At 36.3% G+C, this 7857-nt stretch overlaps 1 pseudogene; it reads right to left on the reverse strand.

The window, feature by feature from the left end:
• Positions 1 to 325: 325 nt before the first annotated feature.
• Positions 326 to 444, reverse strand: LOC120586454 (uncharacterized; annotated as a pseudogene).
• Between the last annotated feature and the right edge of the window lie 7413 nt (positions 445 to 7857).

The following is a 7857-nucleotide window of genomic DNA, read 5'->3' on the forward strand; positions in this document are numbered from 1 at the left end:
TCCCCCAAACCCCAGTTGCCACAGGGCAGTGCAAAGAGTCTTCTAAGACTCTTCATTTTACAAACATAGTTGAAAAAATTGCCTGGAACAGTAGCAGTGGATGCCTTTCTGTTCATGAGATGTGTAGAAATATGAGAGACTTTCAGAGAATTGTCTCTCAGCAGTACTCAGCATAATGTCTTGTGGAGGAACTGACACTAGTCTTTTTATTTATTTATTTATTTATTGATGTTAGGCGAGGCAACCTTTGGTTGACCTCACAGATTGCAAGGACCTTGTCAGTTTACAATCCCTTTTTATTTATTTTATTATTTTTTATTTTTCATGCTTACAGCATGTGGTCTTCCTAGGTGGTCTCCCATCTAAGTACTAACCAAGCCCGACCCTGCTTAGCTTCTGAGATCAGACGGGATTGAGCTTGTTCAGGGTAGCATGGCTGTAGACGAGACTAGTCTTTAAAAGAAGCAAAGACTGAGGAGAACCTGATCTCTGTCTTCATCCAACCAAATGGAAAGAGTTTCATCTATGTTCTTTGGAGCTCCTTAGGTAAAACAAGGATAAATGAGTGGAAAGTAACTGAAGTTGAGTTTGAAATCACTTATTTTGACTTGCACACTAATATATTGTCATTCTTAAAAATTCAATTAATATAGAAGTGAAAGCTCTCTCCCATCCTACCTCCCCAGGGGTAACTACTGTTACATTTTGATTAAAAGAAAGAACTAATGATTAAAGCTGTCCAATGATGTAATCGACTTTTCTAGGGAGTGTTTTCCTACCATAGGCAAACTGAACCACAAATTTTCAAGGTTATTATAGTAGACAAGATGCCCTTTACACTCCTTCCAACATTTAAACTCCACAACTTGGTAAATTTAAGGTTCTATGCCATTACTCAGTTTATGAATTACTTCCATTATTATTTTAAGGAAAAAATTTATAAGAGTGTAATACATACCAGCTTAGCTATAAGCAAGCAACCACTATTTCTAGTGGTGCTGAAACATCTAGGCAATGGAAAAGTCTGTCATGGAAAGATTTCAATATCCTTTACTCATTAACTTTCTTATATCAGAGTAGAGACCACTTGTCTAATGGTAAAGAGAAATTAGAACCCTTTCTCAGCTCGTTCTAGCATGTAGATGGAATATGACATTTCCACTTTCGTTAATGTTCCACACTTGACAAAGATTGGTGGCTAGTGTCATGAAACAGAGGGCATTATCATATTCTCTTCTCTGAAAGGAAATTGTGTATTGATTCTTTTTATATGGCACTTTTCCCAGGAAGGAGAATGGAAGATTTTGAATATAAGCTGTGGTTGCTCATGAGCGTAAGGAACGCCAGATAAGCAATATAGGAATGAATTTGTTAAATACCAGTTTTCCAAAATTAGTTAAAGCTGTGGAGTTTTCTGGCAAAGTTAAAATGCTAGCTGAAACTGACTGGAAATTACTGTATATGAAAAGGGGCCCCATCTTATTTTGAAGAATGGTACATTTTCCCAAGACTTAGAATCACTGTGGAGAGGTGGGAATATAAGGGATGGAGCTAGACAGCTAAGTAAGACTGCAGGTGAGTGGAGGAGGTGTTGGCAGTGCTGGACGATGAGTCTGATGCATGGAAATCACACATAAACATTTGGTGAATGTTGTTAGAGTGAGTGGAGCCAGGGAAGCGTTTCATCTTGTCTGTGGGCTTCACCTTCCTCTCATTGATGAATGGAAAACTAAGGAATTTGCTGCACCCTGCTATTGGCTTAGTAAAGTTTTGGATTTTGACATTGTATCTCAGTCTGTGAAATTGAATATATCTGGTACTAAAACAGTACCAAATCACAACATAATGTGACCTCAATAATTTGGGAGGCATAGCTTAAGGATTCTTCTTATGCTCCTATTTTTAATTTGATCTTTAGAATGCTGTTTTGGGGTTTGAGTATTTTGATTCAATTTTGAAAGAGGGTCATGCTTGTAACTGGTCTGAACATAAACTTATTGGCACCAACTCCAGGAATTTCTGTGGAGTAAGTTGGATGTAACTATTTCTAATACCTTGTCCTCAATGCTGTGGAGTGACCACTCGAACCATATGCTTTGTTTAATCATATCTGAGATACTTGTATTCTCTCTCTATAGATAGATAGACAAATAGATAGGTATAGATTATCTGTGAGGACGATTTAACTATATATCTATAGGTAAATCTATAGATATATCTATCTATATATATGTATCTATATCCCTGTATATATTTATATATATATATATACATACTCCATATATATAATTTTTTTCATTTCTTCCCACTATTTTTTTTACATCCTGAGATAAAAAGCACTTGTCTCCGGCAGATGCATTCAGGATTTACTCATGAACCCACGTTAACACATAATCTAGAAAGGCAGACAGAGACGATGTAAATATGAATCCCTTTTGAGTCTAATCTTGATTTCCTTTAGCCCCCAGTCCTGTGCTGCAAACTCCACACTAGTCAGTGTTTCTTTCCTTTGCTGCTTTCACAGTGGAAGTAGACTCTCAGTGTGTTGACATTGGTGCCTGATATCCTGGTAGTGAGCTGTATTTTCCTCAAATTGTTCCATAATATAATGAAGGAAATTAAAAAAAAAATTAAAGCTTGGTGATTTAGTTTAAATAATTCAAAGGGAAGTGGTTTGGACAATACAAAAGTTAAACAGGATACAGGAGAATTATATTTACCTGAAAAGTTCAATGCCTGTCTCGATTTATTTATTTTTTTTCAGTGTAGGTTCTTGATAATATCCTGAAAGCTCTATGAAATCTTGTTCGAGTTGAATTTGGAGCATACATGTGCTAAATTCAGCTTTTTAATGGGTGTTATGGGTAATTTCTTTGAATTTTTTATTCGTGTAATAAATAAATATACACACACACATACACACACTCCTATTCAGAATGTGTGTGCGTATGTATGTGTGTGTGTGTGTATGCATATATGTCTATGTATATACACACACACAACCCAGCTTAAATAGAAAATACCATTCTGGAATGATTACATCTGAGTAAATTGACACGAAAATGTGGTGAGTCAAACATGACTGCTATAAAATTCTGCTCTAGTAATTTTAGTTGATTTTTGTTGCAGAAGCCTAAGGAATCGGTCTGTCAACACAAAGCTGGTCAGTAGTCTCCACTGTTTCCTGGTTGTCCTCCCACCATCCTCACAGAGGTTTGGCCAGTCTCTGTTTTAGTCTCCTGGGTTGACTCTTGCTTTTGTCTAGCTTGCTGTGCTTCACATTCGTATAAACACGTTCCATGATGTCAGAGATTTAGAGCCTGTGCCTTGCCACGTGTATGGACTGGTTAATAGTGTTCTGTAATATTTATTGAGCACCCATAACGTGCTAAGTGCTGTAATACTGCCTGTGTAATGGGGTCCAGCTGTGAGCACAGTACAACATGGCAAGTTGATAGACTGAATTTTTTTCCCCAGCTTTAATTTCTCAGGTCGAGATGGAAATATTGGCCCATTTTTCTTCTCTGTGTGGAGCATTTAACTTTATTCTATATTGTGTTCCCTACATCGCTACTGACAATATGAAGATAATATCACTTGGTGCTTGAAGCTAAAAATCCTTATTTGTTCTGATATTATATAATTTATGTTTGTAATTTCAGGCAGGTACAAATTTCTCAGAGTATATGGTGTTTCATGGGAGACCATTCAGCAAATTCGTCTCAGCTTCTTTAAAACTAGAACTTAAAAAACTCAGATGATTACATTTGGCTCAATAACCACTGACAGTAATGACACCTCTAAGTAGTTAATGGAGGCATGTAATATCCTCATAGCCCTGATTTAACTTTATTTACAGATTAAAATTGAATTGCAGTTGATTTATTGATATAATAGGCAGAAAGTGATTATCAAGCATCTATCACTGATGGAGGGAAAAACCAATCAAATTATGCTCCAAGGTTTGCTTTAACCTAACTCATCACCTTATAAAACTCAGAGGTTTTGAGTTGTACGCTCTCAGTAAAGTCAATGAGCCACAACTCCCACTAAGCTCATATCTGCTCCTTTCGAGACATTCAGGAGTTATACTAATTTGCACAACCACAAGTTATTATAAAAGGAATTGGCAGTGGGCTAGAGATTTAGCATCTTTACTTCCTCACCATGGTTGTAGCCATGGTAATAGTATTCTTTAATGTTTGTTGCCAATCCATAAGGGATTCGATACTGTGCTATCTGTGATATTGTGTCAACCTGTGCTGGAAATATGTGGGAAGTAGAAAATGGTGGTGCCTTTGACAATGACAAACTGATTAGGAAAGGTGTCTCTTGGAAGGGAGAACCAGGGTCAGTCTGTATTTTAGAAGGCAATGAAATATCTTTATTAGAAGCAGGCGACAGTGCTCAGTTTGGTCTTAGGTGTTCATAATTCTCCTCTTCAGGAGTAGAAAAGGTATGGATGGAGTGTAAGAGAATATATTGGAGCAGATTTATCATCCCATATCAGAAAGTGAGCAGAGTGCCCAGGCAGCTGTGGTCTAACTAGGAGGGGCCCAGTATGGATTTCCTTCCATTCTGATCACTAGAAGCTGGCAAAATTAAGTTTAAAAAATCTAGTGCCATCATATTTCAGATGGTTGCTAATGTCATATGGAACATACAACTGAAAGTTCTATCTTTATGTACTTGCATATTATATACTGTAGGATATATTTTTCAAAAGCTATCCTTCCATGATGCATCATGTGAAAATTTAAAAATAGTCTTTATATTTATCCTCTTCTATGTTTCTGCTATTTCATATGTCTATGATGGCGAACATTGGTGTTGTCAGTAAGTACTGTTTTAATTATACCTGAGCCCCAAGGAGGTTTGGAGAAAGGGCATAATTATCAGCAATCCAAGGCCATAAGATGACATATTCAAATTTGTTTTTATTACATTGTTTATTTTTACCTATTTTGTTATACTTTGTTAATTGTCAAGACATACATCTATACATTGGAAATTGTTCTCAGCATCATGTCCTCCAAATCTAGTAGATAGTGCTCATTGACATCAAAGAATCTTTCTTGTGCTCATTGACATCAAAGAATCTTTCTTAAATGCCAAAGCAATGGAGAAAGATAAATAATTGCTCTAATTATATATAGGTACATATTCATTTTAATGCCCCATCTAATATTGCTGCTCTTACGTGATAAACTTTTTTCCTTACTGAATACATTTTATACTCATGTATAAACTGTTTCATCCTCTGCCGTATTATACATTTTTACTTTCTGTATTATCTAAATATGCACAATTTAAAGAAAAGACAAGAAATTATATGATTTGAGTGTCATTTTAAAGAATCTGAGTTGGAAGTAGGAGGTACAGAGAAACACTGGTTTGGCTTCTTTCATTTACAGTGGAATAGTATCCATACAGGGGGATATATAAGATTTGTTTTAGTCAGCTCGTGCTGCTCTAATAGAATTAGAAGATTAGGTGTTTTAAACAACAGGCATTTATTTCTCTAAATTTACAGGAGATCCAAATCAGGGTGCTAGCATGGTCGAGTTCTTGGTGAGAATCCTTTTCTTGCCTTGCTCTGTATCCCCACATAGGAGAGAGAGAATGAGTTCTGGGCTCTTCCTCTTCTTATAAGGGTAAAAATTCTATCATGGAGATTCCATCCTCATGACTTCATCTAAATCACCCAAAGGCCCCACCTCCAAATCCCATCACATTCGAGGTTAGGGTTCAACATACGAATTTTGAGGAGACACAAACATTCAGTCCATAACAAAATTTATTAGAGAGGAAGCTATTCTCAAACTAAATATTTTTGTTTAAAAAAATGGAGCCTGTGTGTAGCGTACCCAGCCCATGCCCCGTACATAGCTGAAGCAGAGTCATTCTTAGTTCCTGACCCCTTCATCTTTTTTCACTACAGTGTGTTTCCCATTATTACATATTATACGCCCCAGGAGGGATATTCCCTCCCCTGATATCCTATGAGTTTTCTTCATTTTAATGCTCTTCCTCTTACCACAAATCTCTCTTTTCATTCTTTTTACTGGAAAATTGGCTCCATTTATCATTTCAGTGTCTGCCCTTAACTGCTTGTCCCTGCAACCTCTCATCACATATTATTCTGTGGCCCCTTCAGGACCTGGAGTCCTCTGTGAGCTATCGTGGCTCTCACTGTAACACTGTCACTTGCATCTAGAGCATAAACACTTGGAACATTTACTCTTGGGATTTTAGAAAACACAGGTACTGTAGGACATAAGATTCTCAGTATTAATTTACACTAAAAAGATATGGTTCACTCTCAGTTTTGCTTAGAGATGATATGCAACAATTGTTTATTTAGAGTCATCTATATTCCATAGCTTACAGAATATTTCACTAAGAAATCATATAAACTTTGACAAATATTCTGTTTTGCCGTGAGAATGTGGTAGTTGGGTGATTCTAAAAAAGGTGAAGGTCTGCCTTTAAATGCCATTATCTGTGCATGCTTGCTAGTATTTTAACTTTGGTGTGGTGCTTTCACAGATTACCATGCCTCAGGGGACCTAAGGAGCATTAAGCACAGGCCATTGACAGGATAAACCATGCACGCTTTGTAGGCATGCACACCAAATACTCATATGAAAAAGCACAATTCAATGATTCAGCTGTAAGCACAGGCGCCTCAACTACTTTATGAGAAACATTTCTTTTTTATTTTATTATTTTATTTTATTTTATTATTTTATTTTATTTTATATTTATATTTTATTTGTTTTATTTTATTTTAATTTTATTTTAGTAATGTTTTATTTGCCCCTGGTATAATTCATTGATTGTGATAAGTCCTAGAAATATGATGGCTAAGATAAAATTCTTGCCCTCAAGGAGCTTATGGTATAGGAACAAGAAAAATATCCCTATAGAAGATGTAGTGCATAAGGTAAGTATTAGCTAATTAATACATATATGTGAATGGACACTTTTATGCCGCACTATGAAGAGTAAGTAAATTATGTCAGTGGGAAAGCCAGGAGGAACGGGCTTCCCATAAAGAGACCAGCGTGATGACCAACATGATCTGAAGTCAGGGATGAGAGAGCATGTGATTTTGAACTCAGCAGTCTGGGGCTCTAGTGGGTAGTCAGGCCTGGAAGTACAGATTTCAGAGTTATTGGCTTTCTGGTATTTGCTGAAGCCATGGGAAGACATTATTAAAGGAAAGAAGGTAGCGAAAAATGAAGAAGCTCCCAATAATAATGGATAGTTGGAAGAGAAGATAGAAAAAGGGACTAATAAAGAGAAGTCAAAGTTGGAGAAAAGCAAATGTAGAGATGCTGAAGCTAAAGGAAGAGCCTGAAGAAAAAATGGGATGGATATGTATAAGGAAATAGATCTAAAACAGTTTCTTAAAACTGGTTCTTCAGCACAATTTTTATTTTTATTTATTTATTTGTTGTTGTTATTTTAAGATATTTTAAGTCATCACTAAAAATGTAAATGGTCTTATAAGAGATTTTGTCCCATGTGGAAATGCTGACTGTCTAATCAGTTTTCCCTCTCAAATGTTGAAGCTGTGGCATGATTACAACTTTATAGAGATGCTGAGATTTCACTTTTTTTTTTTTGGTAGGCCTGCGGTTAACCCTGACTACATTGAGAAGTGTCTGAATCAGTTCTGGCACCCTTCCTTTATCCCCAGCCAAATTCTAGTCTACTGGCACTTAAAAAAGAAAGTGGTAATAACTCACAGCCAAAGTAAAATTGCTCAGAATGATCATGCCAAATCCCTCTTTTGAGTTGGATAGCGTTGTTATACTATATAGCTCAGGAACTTCAGGGAGCCACTTTCTC

The sequence above is a fragment of the Pteropus medius genome, unplaced genomic scaffold (assembly GCF_902729225.1).
Source record: "Pteropus medius unplaced genomic scaffold, Ma_sr-lr_union100, whole genome shotgun sequence".
In the NCBI taxonomy this organism is placed as follows: domain Eukaryota; kingdom Metazoa; phylum Chordata; class Mammalia; order Chiroptera; family Pteropodidae; genus Pteropus; species Pteropus medius.